Source organism: Ixodes scapularis, unplaced genomic scaffold (assembly GCF_016920785.2).
Source record: "Ixodes scapularis isolate PalLabHiFi unplaced genomic scaffold, ASM1692078v2 PGA_scaffold1__304_contigs__length_218370807, whole genome shotgun sequence".
NCBI lineage: Eukaryota > Metazoa > Arthropoda > Arachnida > Ixodida > Ixodidae > Ixodes > Ixodes scapularis.
In genome coordinates, this window is record NW_024609846.1 from 165,378,981 (window position 1) to 165,392,938 (window position 13,958).

The 13,958-nt window shown below is 46.7% G+C and overlaps 1 protein-coding gene across 2 annotated transcripts in view; it reads right to left on the reverse strand.

Moving 5' to 3' along the window:
• Nucleotides 1–13,589, reverse strand: part of LOC115328279 (inosine-uridine preferring nucleoside hydrolase) — a 64,749-nt gene extending 51,160 nt beyond the window's left edge. The window contains exon 1 of one of the 2 annotated variants that reach the window (XM_042290989.1): nt 13,452–13,577. The gene's annotated coding sequence lies outside the window, so the exon portion shown is untranslated. Of the gene's footprint in view, nt 1–13,451 lie in introns of both variants that reach the window. The other variant, XM_040207029.3, reaches the window with a different exon arrangement.
• Nucleotides 13,590–13,958: the final 369 nt, after the last annotated feature.

A 13,958-nucleotide genomic window follows, 5' to 3' on the forward strand; every position in this document is an offset into this window, starting at 1 on the left:
CATCGGATGACATCTGACGTTTAGTATTAAGCTCAGATACTTGTAAGATGGCCGACCTCATTGAGCGTTCGGCTTTTGGGTTTCGAGCCGTGCGCCGACACCGTATATTGTTAGCGCTACGGTATGTCGTCCGTGCTACAGAGGAGAGCTCGCGGGAATTGCGCGCAACTTCGATCGGTTGAGCCACTCAAGTACTTTGCGTACTTGAGTGGCAGCATCTCACGTTACTGCTGAGGAAAATCGTGGTAAGGGAAAATTAATAGAAAACTCACAACCATAAGCCGGTCGCGGAAAACTACCAAGTCGACTACACCCGCGAAGATAAGCGGCCCAAAACGGCTGTGCTGGTAATCGAGAGTTCACGCGCGCGCATGCCTTCTTGCTACTGACTTCGCGAAGTTCTGGATTCGAATCCTCTTTGGGTTATCATTTCTTTGTTTCACCTTGTTTTAATGTAGTTTTAATCCACAATGAGGTTCCACAACCGCATTGCACAACGAATGCGAGCGGCGTCGGGACGAGCAGTATGGTTACGATGGTTACCGAACGACAGAATACCCATACATGTTTGAATCCGAAAACTGTATCCCAATCATGTAATGTAGTGGCGTCTGAACAATACAAAAGCGCCACTAAAAAACTCAATATTTTATCGCTCCCACTTTATTATTTAAAGATTAAGTAGAGTTGAATTTATGTTCAATCAGTGTACATAGCTACCATGACGTTTCATTGCTCACGCTGCCGGATGGTGTCACATGGTCGTTACAAACAGTCCCCACAAAGCGATTTTTAAACACGGATTATACAATGCAGACGCAAAATTTCACCGTAATGCTCAGGAATCGACATCTTCTTTTTTTAATAAATATGTTAAAATTAAAATCCGACAGTTTCTGTTTTTTTTTTTTTTTTTTTTCTTTTCATGACCCCTTTAAGTTTTGTTGCAAGTTATGGCGTATTCGCACGAGAGATCTTTATCTCCGGAGGAAACCGACTACGTCATAGAACTGCGAGAAGGAAAGGCCGCAAGAAGAAAGAGACGGTGCAGGAAATTTAAGGGAACATTATGGGGGGGGGGGGGGGGGGGGGGGGGGAGGGAAGGGGGTGGGAAGCGCTTGCGGCCTGAATATCCATCGAGTCGGAAGATTCAACGAGTCGAAAGATCCAATTGGTCACGTGACAGGCGAGACGGAATATCCATCGAGACGAAATGTCCAATTGAGACGGAATGTCCAACAAGTCCGAATGTCCAACGAGACGAAAGATCCAACCAGGCCTGAATGTCCACCGTGACTGAATGTCCATCGAGATGGAAGATCCAACCAGGTCTGAATGTCCACTGCGACTGAATATCCAACAAGACGGAATATCCAACCAGGTCTGAATGTACACTGAGGCTAGATATCCAATGTTCCATGTTCATTTATTCCTGTAATTTATTGTTTATACTGCTCCCAAATAAATAATGATAAGCAAAGACCTTTTTTTTTCATCGCGCGTTTTTGTATCTTACGTGAAAGGGCTTGCTGAAATGCTCCAAATTATATTTAACAATGTAAAGAACATATAAGATGCGTGATCTCCGAGGACAAAATAAGAAAAGAGGTTTTCTTTTTTTTGTGTCTGTGACTTTTTTGTTAGACCACGAAGGAATGGAATAAGCTGCTTAGGGAAATTGTTTGGGCCACAAATGCTGAAAGCTTTTTTCTTAATATTTGTTCGCCCTCTGCGATAATGCCTGATACTAGCGCCGCAGGCTCAAAGTAAATAAATATAAAGATTAAAATAACAAAAGCAACCAAAGTCAACACCGAAGCTTTGCAGTCAAATGCACTCCAAAATATGTTTTAGTAAAACCCGCGTCCCACTAGAGCGACATACAGAAACAAAAGACAAAGACAAGCCTCAAACCAGAGTCTTTCGCGATTTGAGACGCTTTGTAGAGTAACGGAGGCTATGCTCAAACACGAGCATCATGCACGCGAGGGTATCTTTGGCAGGCCTGCAATCGCTCGTGCTTACTTCGCGAGCACCGAACGACTAAACGACTGCCAAAGGTACCATCACGAGCATGCTGCATGGGTTTGAGGCTTGTCGCTGTGTTTTGTCTCTGTCTGTCGCTCTAGTAGGACGCGGGCATAAGGAAAAAAAAAAAAAAGAAAACCCGCCGCAGGCAGAAACCAAAGGGATGCGAGAAACATAGAGTCTTCAACGCAGCGAAGCATCGTGAACTTCCTAAAGAGGGTTCTACACGGAGTCTAGAAAACAAAAGCGACTGTACCCTCCGAAACCAAAAAGTAGGCGTACAACAAAGAGGTCTTCGAAACTTTATTTTCAACACATGCACGTCCCATGTCACCCCCTTTCCGGTTTTGGACCAAAGTTCTTTTGTATTGTAGTGAGCTCAAATCACTTGCCAGGTTAGAAAGGTTCAATATTTCTGAAACTCAAGACGGAAGCTACGAAGACGGGACAAACACAAGGCGTCTCGTCTTGTGTTTGTTTCTCTTTGTAGCCTCCGTCCTGGGTTTTAGAAATGTTTAACTTTAACCAGCTCGCCTGTCTTCTTACGTTATCTTAGGAAGGTTCGCTTTTGTTTTTGGTTCGATATAACAATGGTACAACACCACCTGAGTGGGTTCAAACCTTAGACCGCAGACAAACGAAACCATCCACTTACAAACAATGCTTGTTCCGGGTCGACATTTCACATGGCTATATAAAGGACTGCTATTTCGCCACCTCCCTCTGTCAGAACCCTGAGCTTCGTCTTCTCCAAATCACTGACACGCAAATACGGTGAGTGTTGAAATGATTTTAAAATCGAATTTCATCCACCGCACGTCGTAAAAGGAGTGAAAAGAAACACAAAAACACAAAAATAGGGAGCCAAAAAAAATTATTTGCTATAGAACTTTTAAAAGAAAACTGGACTCTTTTGCGCCTTCTTTCCTTCGCCTTTTCACTACGATGCATCCGCGGAAACGGGGCACGTCAGCCGAATCCACGTCGCCTATTGGGTAAGAGCCTACCTCACCAGCACCGCGATCGTAAACAATAAATAGCAGGCGAATGTTTCCTAAAAGTTTTGTTAAATAATATTCAGATCCACATTTTGTAGCATAATTAGACATGTGTGGCGAAAATTGCCAAATTTGATAATGCTGAGAGCCAAGCGCCATCTATCGTGTGGTAAACGAACTCCTGAAGAGCTTGTACAGGGGTTGCGAGGCCTCTTACACATTGGAAAACTACAAATCAAAACCAGTACCAATAAGTATTGGACTGAGACAGGGGTGTCCCCTATCGCCAACACTATTTAATGTGTACATAAACGACCTTCTCAAACAGCTGGAAGAGGAAGGGGCAGGTTTGCGCTTGAGCACTAAGACCAAGGACGGAGAGGAGGAATATACGCGCATCCCATGCCTGGCCTTTGCGGACGATGTGGTGCTCATCACAGAGTCATCAACCGACATGCAGCACATGATGGACATCTGCACAAGGGTGGCAGCGAGGGACAACCTTAAATTTAACGCAGGAAAAACTCAGTGGATGGGCTTCAACGTGAATTTGGACACCACCTTTTACCTACAAAATCAAAAGGTACAGAAAACAACAGCCTACAAATACCTTGGTGTAACAATAACGCACAGCAAGGAGCACCTGACCGAACAGGAAGAAAACGTAATTAAAAAGTCGAACAAACTGAAGGGGGTGGTGTGGCATCTCGCCAGGCACTCATACAATAAATGCTCGGTTGGGAGAGCACTGTGGAAATCCCTTGCAGTCCCAGCAGTGACTTACGCGAATGACGCACTTACATACATTGGTGAAGTGTCTGGATCGACATCAATACGAACTGGGGAGATGGCTGCTGGGGGGGGAGCAGCTGCACAGCAAACTCAGCGGTAACCGGGGAAATGGGATGGTCCACCCACGAGATACGAGAGGCCAGGTCGAAGCTTGCATACATGGGCAGACTAAAGTTCCTTCCCCAGGAGAGCTACGCCAGAAGGATGTACTACCACGTCCGATATCAGGGGTCCAAGACAGGCTGGATGAAGAGAATAAAGACCATAGATTCTAAGTACGGTGGGGGCACAACAAGGCATCTGGCGACGACGGAACGGGAGTGGGCGAGGACAATACGGACAGAGGTGACACGGGCCGGAATACAGGACTGGAGAAGGACAATGCAGAAGAAACAGAGCCTCCAACTGTACAGGAAACACAAGAAGACTGTGACTGGTGATGACTGGTGAGCGACACGCCATTGGTTGTTTCGGCGTTGGTTGACTGTGTGGTGTTTTCTTGCTTGAGCCTTTTTTAATAAAACTTCAGTTGATAGTCAGCGCTTGTCCTGTGCACTTCTCTCGTCGTCTTCGTATTTTGCGCGATGTTTTCCAAATTCAGAAGTCATGAACCAACTCGCTTGCATCGCCACCTTAATACAGTTCATATCTTCTACAGCAGGCTCTTTTAATTGTTTTAACGGCTACGGCAACCAACCCACCATATGTGTTAACCTCATCGCCCTTACGACGTGTCGTGCCCGCTACCTCACATATTGCATATGACTGGTGAGCGACACGCCATTGGTTGTTTCGGCGTTGGTTGACTGTGTGGTGTTTTCTTGCTTGAGCCTTTTTTAATAAAACTTCAGTTGATAGTCAGCGCTTGTCCTGTGCACTTCTCTCGTCGTCTTCGTCTTTTTGTGCGCTGTTTTCCAAATTCAGAAGACAAGAAGGAACCAGCACCCTATCCACACTACCGGGGAGACCGAGCCAGCGCGCTGCTGTTCCAGGCTCGAACGGGCTCCCTACTGACCCAGAGACGCAGATTTAAGCTCTATGGAGAAGACCCAAACTGCGGGCTCTGTGGCGGCAACGAGGAGACTGTCTAACACATCTTGGGACAATGCAGTGGCATCGACCAGAAAGGGCAAAGCGCGTTGCAGTGCGGTGTAGAACAGGCCCTTGGCTACGGAGAAGAGGCCGAGGAGGGCAGCGGTGACGACGGTGACCGTAAAAACCGCACGCATTCGACGGACGCAACAAAACGCCGCCTAGTGGCGTGGGAGCGACTTTGCCGCACCGCGAAACCTTCTGCCTAGAGCGGAACGCCTGAACAACCTCAACAGTGCACATCAGAAGTGACTATTTTTTTATTTTATTTACGCTACCACAGGCGCGCCCGCCCTGTTTTAAAAGGGTTTTGGTCCATCTTTCTGACTGACTGACTGAGCAACTACTGCGCGTGCGCAGTAGGGCAGGGCCGAGTTCAGTTACTTGGTTCGCGACGGCCGACGAACGTTTATTTCCTTTGATTTCCTTCCTCTCAAAACTCTGACTGACTGAACGTTTATTTTTCTACGTGTTCTTCTCGCGCGTGCCGACTTCAAGCAGCAAGAAAAAAAGTATTTAAAACAGACCACGACGAACAAGAACGCTGGCCACGAATCCACCGACTCTGACGAAGCGAGCTGCTCAGAATATAGGCCTAGCAGGCACTCCGACTCGGCGCAGCGTTGCTTCGTCGCAAGACCGTCTGCCTACGACCGGCTGGCGTGCTGAATGGAATATGCCCGCGCTACCCTTGTGGACCCTTCCCGCATTATAGTTTGATCGCTGACCTCAATTTGAGATTAAGAGGTGAGGTCAATCTCTTCCCCTTGTTTTCCGAGGCAGTGTTGACGAACACTCGTCGAAAAGAAACTCTCGTCGATTCTATCTTCTTGTTTTGTGTGATATAGAGCTATAATAAACGCCGTATGGATTACCTTCGTAACACGGTATGTACACTTTGTTATTGGTATGCCATTTTTATTCTGACAGACTGCACGTCACTGTCGAGCTATAACAGTTCGTGGGAGGCATACGTGCAATGCCGGTCCAACCTTTCTTCGCCGAGTGTCGCGTCAGTATCGAGTTGCAATCGTAAAAGATCGGTCCCGAAGCGCTTACCAACAGCGCGAATACAGCACTTCCATCAAACGCGCGCGTTCGCTCCGAGTGTGAACAGGTATTTACGTGGCTCTTGCTGACACTCGTAGTTCAAACGTATCTTCTTTAACGTCGGCTCGCTCCTGCATCTCCGAGGCCGCGAAAAACGCCGCGGCAATTTGTTTCCATCTACGTCGCTTTGCAAACGACTGACACGGGCCGCCTTTTACCGACATTGACAGTTGGGTTGACTTCTGGAGTCTTCACGGGAAGACTCGCTGCACTTAGGCGCCGATTCAGAAGATACGTCGGTGACATGAGCGCAGTAAAACCTACCGGCGCACCCGAACTCGTCGCCCGCTCCCATTCTCCTACTGCCGAGAGAACTTCCGGTTCCGGAAACAGCGTACGTCACGGCTTGTTTTGCGGTCAGTTGGAGAGAAAGAAAAAGTCGATATTTCATTAATTTTTTGTGTAGAAGTTAATAAACAGAGGCGAAAACGGATGCCTGTTCGGCATTCAGTGAACATTGACGGTTTAATGTAAAAGTTATCTGGAAAAAGTAAAAAGGTCATTTCATGGTCCTTTTAATATGTATCTACTGCGACACCAAAGTACTGTAATTGCATCTAAAATATTGTAGTTATTACGCCTATGTACTTTGAGCGGTATACAAATAATCACTGTTAGCTATTTATGCAGAAAAGTAAGGTCTTAGAATTTGAAAATTTCAAGACACATGAGAGGCTCAAGTTTCTCAAGTGCAATTCGAAGTTTCAAGTGTCCCTCGTCTGATTGTATGTGTCGCGTTTTGATTACAGGCTGGAGCGTACTCGCTGAGCCAGCGAGATGAATCCTGGGCACCTGGGTGTCCCAACGTTCGTGCCTTCTCACAAGCGCTCAAGCAAGCCAGTCATACAGTACAAAAGCTGTCGCTGGCCCAACGCGGTTCTTGAATTTTCGTTCAAGAGTGCCAACCCAAACAATCCTAGCATCGAGTACTATCGATGCATCAAATGCTTTCATCTCAGCAAGCACACGGTGACCGGGGAAAAATGTCCAGTAGCGCACCTCACGCTTAACAACGGAGTTATGGTGTCCGATCCTGATAATCCCATGACTCCGCACAGCTGAAGCCCAGACAAGGACTCCGATGCGACGGCGGTGCTTGCGAAGCGATTCATGTACGAAGTCTGTGCGGATGTACGTACCAGCCGCAAGAGGCCCCGTGAAGCATTCGACGAAGCTGTGACGTCCGTCAGGGAAAGGTTTCGTGAGTACGGAGATGAAGTCCAAGATGGCATACAAGCCAGCATGAACAGTGCATATGGATCTACGTCCAAGAGACGAGCCCTCTCACGCAATCGCCATCACAACAGACTAAAGGGCAACGCATTGGACGCTATTCTCCCGGAGCTTCGCGTCACCAACGACTTCCAAGAGTTCTTGCAACTGGAAGTCAAGACGGAAGGGAGACGGCTCCTGCTTTTTTATGCTGAAAAAGACCTGGAAGTGCTTCTCAATGTTGAATTCATTCTGGCGGACGGCAATTTTAAATATAACCCCAGTGAATTTCACAGCCCAGGGCAATTCTACACTCTACATGCCATTGTTAAAGGGGAAGCGCATCCCATTGTTTATGCTCTGATGCAGTCATGCGACGTTCAGGCCTACGAGGTTGTTTTCGGCACCTTAAAGACTTCACTTGAGTTCGGGGGGTCGGTTGCCTCTCAACCTCCACCACGTGGCACTTCGACTACGAGTCCGCAGCTATCCAGGCTGTGATGAACGTCTTCAAGACCACCGCGGGATTTTCGAAGGTAAGAAAATTTCTGAAGTATTGTTTTTGAGTAAGTGAACGACTTAAGTATGGCGTTTTTATCTATAAATGATAAATGAAGCCAAAGGTGGCAGAGTACTATATCTAGGATTCAGTTACGCGCTTGTTGCAACTGTGACCACACATGTGTGGGCTCCAATAGCTGTTTTCGCTCGTTTTACTCCCAGGTACGTGGCTGCGCATTTCACTTTGCGAAAGCCATTAACACAAAGCGCGACGAACTGGGGCTCAGGGCTCTTTGCCGTGACGACCCTGAGGTGAACAAATGGTTCGTCAGAATTCGTCACCTGCCTTTCGTTCCGGACCACTGCCGCCTGCTGTTTTCAAGTGACCTTCTTGCAGCGAAACCAAATCTACCCCAGCTGAATGCCGCTCGCCTGGACCAGTTTATCCGGTACTTCAGGAACTTCTGGCTATCCCATAGCATTATCAGAGAGATTTGGGGACAGTTTGGAAATCGGGGTCCAAGGACGACGAACGTAGTTGAGGGGTGGCACAACAGCCTGCATAGTCGCCTTTCAAGTCGCCATCCCGACCTGACTGAATTTATTCAGTTCCTTCAGGTTGCGCAGCATGCCGCACAGAATCGAATTCAAGCTCTTCTGCTTGATCCGCTCGCTGTGGCAAGACCTACATCAATCTCCGTCTCGGCAAGAAACGAGAGGCTCCACGCAGAAATGGATGCCTTTGCCTCATTCACCAGCGGCAATGCTGCCACCTACCAGGACGTCTGCAATTACGGGGACAGAATCGCGAGCACTGGTGTGCTCCCAGCGGCTACTTAACAGTTTTTCAGCAGTCATTTAGTGACACATGATGTGAATAAATGTGTCATGGTTTCCGCTGATCAAGTTGTCCTCTTTCAAAGACGTCGAGAAAGGTGCCAAAAGCGGAAACCTTCTCCGTAACGTTTTTGTCTAAACAGTTGCTCTGGTGTGCACCAATCACTGATTGTTGTATGTGATTACATTTTATTCTTGAAGTTTAATTACTGCCATAGCCTTTTCTTGCTTTTGCCAATAAATCTATTAATAAAGCAATAACCTACTTAAAACAGGCTTCTAAAATAAATATTGGGATTTTTTTGCAGTTAAGGCTGCGCGAAGTTCTGCGTTTTTTTTTTCTTCATATTTTTCAGCAGTTTTAGATGTATCGCAAAATTAGCGAAAGTGTCCGAAAGATGCAAAAACAAAAGTAATATATAAATTTGTTTGGTCCTGCTGACACGTGACGACGGTGGTAGACTTTTAAATGACCGGGGCAGTCACGTTTAATTGAAAGCGCAACAACGGCGATACTGTACATCAGAACAAGAACGCCCCTCGGATATTTTGGTTCCCAGTCCCCCAGATCAAATCTTCTTTCCCGCCCTGTCGCGCGACATTAAAGGTTCTCGCCTCCTCTCCTTCTGGGGCGGCCAATCAATCATTTTGAAATCTATCGGAGTCACGGGATGTCCACCGTCCAATTGTCGACTGGGGGCCGCCCAATACGCTCATTAGTACGGAGATTATATTTGCAACGGACACGGGGTGATACGCCCGTAACTTCGGCAGCACAAACGGCCGGAGCCTACTCGGCGCCACGCCAAGCCCATTCACGAAAATTATTTCGCAACTTCGTAGTTTCGCTTTGCCGCTCTATATTCCGTTTGCTCCAAAACTTGAGACTGCGGTGGAAGCCACGTCCTGTCTCTAAGTCGCCACGTCATCACGCTCCCACTCATACCAACGCAGAGGGCCGGGTCAGGTAATAAGAGGCAGGCGGCTGGTTGGTCCGGCGGGCACGCAGCTCCCACTGCAGTCTCAGCCGCCGTCTCAACCAAGCACCCAGCCAAGGTGCCTCTGCAAAGGCCGAAAATGGTTGGTAGAGGAGGCACAGGGGAATAGAAAGTTTTCCCAGACCGCGTTTCCCCTTCCGCTAAGCCCACAGCAACGAAGAAGCCGCTACTGCGCCTGCGTGCCGACGGCCTTGACTGTGGCGTTCCGTTTATCGTAGCGGGTTGCGGAGAGCATTGCGGGACGGCGAAAACGACCTACGAAAACTCCCTAATAACGGCCACCCGAATTCCGCCGACAACTCTAAAAAGCAGACCCCGGCGGGAGCAAGCTATGTACCCCCCGAGACGCGCGTAAGCCGGCGAAGGCCACACGCATCCCTCTCCAAAACGAACAATGGCCAGCGGTTCCTTCAAATAGGACGGCCCACATAAGAATAAACAAGCTAAAAACAAGCCCAAATTTGTATAAACCGTTAGGCAATTAAAAATTGTGTCGATCTTAACAGCCAAGTTTAAACAACCTGCATCCGCCTGAGCAACCAGGATTCTTTTTAAAAATTTGAAGATGTACCAGCTCGAAATACGTAAACAATGCGAAACGCGTTGCTCAAATCAGGTATCTACTTGGTTACGTGGCAGGCGAGACTGATATCCATCGAAAGTAATGTCCAACTGAGACGGAATGTCCAACGAGTCTGAATATCCAACGAGACGGAAGATCCAACCAGGCTGGAATGTCCACCGTGACTGAACATCCATCGAGACGGAATATCCATTTGACACTGAATGTCCAACGAGTCTGAATGTCCAACGAGACGAAAGATTCAACCAGGCCTGAATGTACAACGTGTCTGAATATCCAACGAGCCTGAATATACACTAGTGGATCTTTCGTTTCCTTGGATCTTTTGACTCGTTGGATATTCAAGCTCTGAATCGGTGGGAAGGGGGGGGGGGGGGGGGGGGGGGATCGGTGGCCGAGTGGGTTAACGCGTCTCAGATCGGAGCGTGGAGCGAAAGCTTCCGCTGCAGATTCCTTGGCAGGAAATATGTGCAAACATATGACGCCATTAAGAAGGGGAGGGACCATAGTACCGGTTAGAAATAATTTTATTACTTCTAAAAGTAGTCAAATAACTCTCGCGATTACTTTCTAATAAATGTATTCAACTTATTAGGAAATGAATCAAAAAGTAATTGATTACAAGTAATTTATTACCTTTAATGAGTGCCAGACAAGTCTGGTTCCAAGTGATGTCAGACCTGCCAAATATCTCTACTGGAAAATGGAATTTTCTGCAAAGCCGGCGAATTTTGATCGCCGGATCTTTGAAGTGGCTCCAAATGTTGCACAAAAGATTGGATCGGTGGAGGTTTTACGCCGGCAGGTATGGCCACGTACCTGGTATGAGCAAGGTGATGCAGTGGGCATCGTATACTGCGAATGGCCGGAAACGATGGGAGTTGAAAACGTACTAAAGTTTCTTTCAATCGTTATAATGTGTTTCTACACTAATTTTGAATGTAAATCTCATTATACAGTCTTCCACTCCCTGCTTCTGAAATTTAGTGGTCTCTAGCTGTTTTTAAAATTTCAATGGTGTTTTTTTTTTTTGTTGTTGATTTTTTTCGAATTGGCAACATTAGTTGCGCGTTTGACCCAGTGTTATCGAAGGCAGAAAGCTCGCGCTCGAGGCAGGACATCCACTGAGTTCTGAAACTGGAACCGACAATAGAATCGTGCCGTCTACAACTCTAGATTACAGCAACGAGGGGTGGAACATGTGATTTGAAAAATGCGAAGTACGAGAAAATTTGTCTGTGTGGTGGCCAAGAATAAATGAAGAAATCGAGCGCATGTAAAGACCCGTGAAACGTGCGTTCAAACTGGCCATAACCGAAAAATTCTACTCTGAAATCAGTGATAAGGCTCAGGCGAGCTGGTTTACGTTCATGATTTAAGCCAACCCTGAGACAGGGGAAACAAGAAGAACAAACACGACGAAGTCTCAAAACACAGCTGCGAATTAATTTTTGTGACTCGTCCTTTTTATAGAACGGCCCCCACCATCACTACAACTTCCTACCGTCAACCCCGCGATTCACGGTGTGTTGGGGGTTGCCCAGGGCGAGTGTTAGGGGTAACGGTGCTTGCGTTATTGTTGTACTGTTGTGGAAGTTCGTTCGGTTCGGTTCGGTTTCTTCGAATCGGGGTTGTTGGGCCTTGCCCATTTGACGTGCATCGTGGGGTTGACGGTAGGAAGTTCGAATGATGGTGGGGATCGTTCTATAAAAAGGACGAGTAAAATAAATAATAATTCGCAGCTGTGTTTTGAGACTTCGTCGTGTTTGTCCTTCTTGTTTCCCCTGTCTCAGGGTTATCTTAAATCATGCGATTTTCCTCGTCCAATTTTAAAGACGATTTTGGGAGGGAGGTGCGACGTACTTATTATTCCTACACGAAAGATGATGGCTGGTCGTAATCGCCCTTCGCTCTTGCTTTTGAAAACGACCTCACTCGAAGACCTCGCAACAGAGGGCGTAATAGCTCACTGCAAATCAATATTTGCCACCCATAGCATCCCAGGTGTTCTTCTTTCTGTCAATAGTCCCCAATGTGCGGAAACCACTGGTTCAGCTTTCGGAAATGTTCTCATAAACCTTTCAGGCACATCACATCAAGCCCCCGCTAAGCAAAAAGAAACAGCATAACGCAATTTACGGTGAGGATCATTAAGCAATCACTCAGCAAAACGTAAAATTTGTGGCTCACAATCTTTCGTTCAACACGTTTGCCTAACAAGTGCAGTTCGGCACACTTTTCATGGCGAGAGGAACTTGTGCAGAACGCTCCCAAAGACAACTAAGACCCTCGATTCAAAACTGCCCAAGCACAAACTGTGTGACTACGAGCAGTTGTTTTCTGTGTAACTGCACCTTCACTACAGAAATAACTCTGCACTACGTAGCGCATCAATGCGAGTAGAAACTCAGGAATCGACGAAATAACCAGCCAAACCAGTGACACAAATTGCGCATCAACGTGATCTGTTCGTCTCCTTTGGAGAGCGAGTTTGGGTCATGAACATAAAGCAAACTGGAGTCGTTCATGGCAAGGCTAAATTGCCACAATCTTTCTGGATAATGTAAAACGGTCAGGGTATCATAAGGAACTGCATGTTTCTATCTGATTTTATTGACCAATGAGAACAAAAATTTTAGAAGAATTACCCGCAACAGTAGGAAGTCTGGAGAGAAAAATTGAGGCTTGTACAGACACCTCCCTTTAGCACACTCGTCACGTGCGCTGCATAAAAGAACCAGGCTGTTTCGGAGCGTATTCAAAACTTCCTTAAGAATGGGAATGTTATCAAACTGGGAAGAGCAAGCGCGCGAGTTCCAGTGTCTCGTGCGTATGACCTAGAACCTCTGCTCTTGCGAAGCAAGGGACCAACATCGCTCCCCGCTTCGCGTGTAACCGGATCCTCCAGAGGCGCAGGCGTATCGCATTCATTTAATTTTACTTGAGTTGGGTCGATCCTGGTTATTACCAACAAAAAAAAAACTACCTTTTGTGCTGGAGTCGAGAAAAATATGAATTTTGTTTTCTAAAACGAAAACGTCTGTATTTTTTTTTTTTTTGTTTCTTTTACGTACGGACGAATCAGAACATGTGGTGCTTTCTCCTCAATAAACGTGCATCTCGCTACTTCACCCGGCTGTTAATTTGGTGTTAATTGGTGGTGCTTTCCGGTGTCCGCAAGTAAATATTTTATGGTACAATAGCCATTTAGACGTATCTCAGTAATGCAAAACTTCGGAAAGCAGTTGCCTGATTGCAACACCCGAGTGGCAACAGACAGACATCTGGACAGGTTCTTACCTTTTTTGATGTAGCTGAATTCTATAGGTTTGAGACGAGGTGCTCTATTTTCAAGCCGAACGCTCGCTCTCCACGTGTACGGTTTGCACAGAGCCTCCAACACAGCTTCGCTGAAAAGACGTTCCCGCTGGAGATTGCCTCAGCTGTAGAGATAAGGACCACGCTAATCGACTTATCGCGGGGTTGTATTTTTACAACGTTTTACTTGCTGGCAAATCTGGCTAGCGTAAGATTTCTCTTATCAACGGGCCTTGCCTGATAAACTCTCACTGTGTGGGGTGTGCCCTAACAGAACCCTGAGACAAATGACTAAAGAAAATTGTTTTGTTGCCGCACCAAGATTTTTAAAGGTATAAAGCTAAATTTGTTTCGGTTTGTTGAGTTCGAATTTTTAAAATATGGCTCACTAGTTTCACTAGTTCAAAGTTCTACGAAGAACAGTCTGTGTTCGAGTCAAAGGTTGGAAACAGCCGTCATAAAATTAAATGTAACAAAACTTTCGTTTAT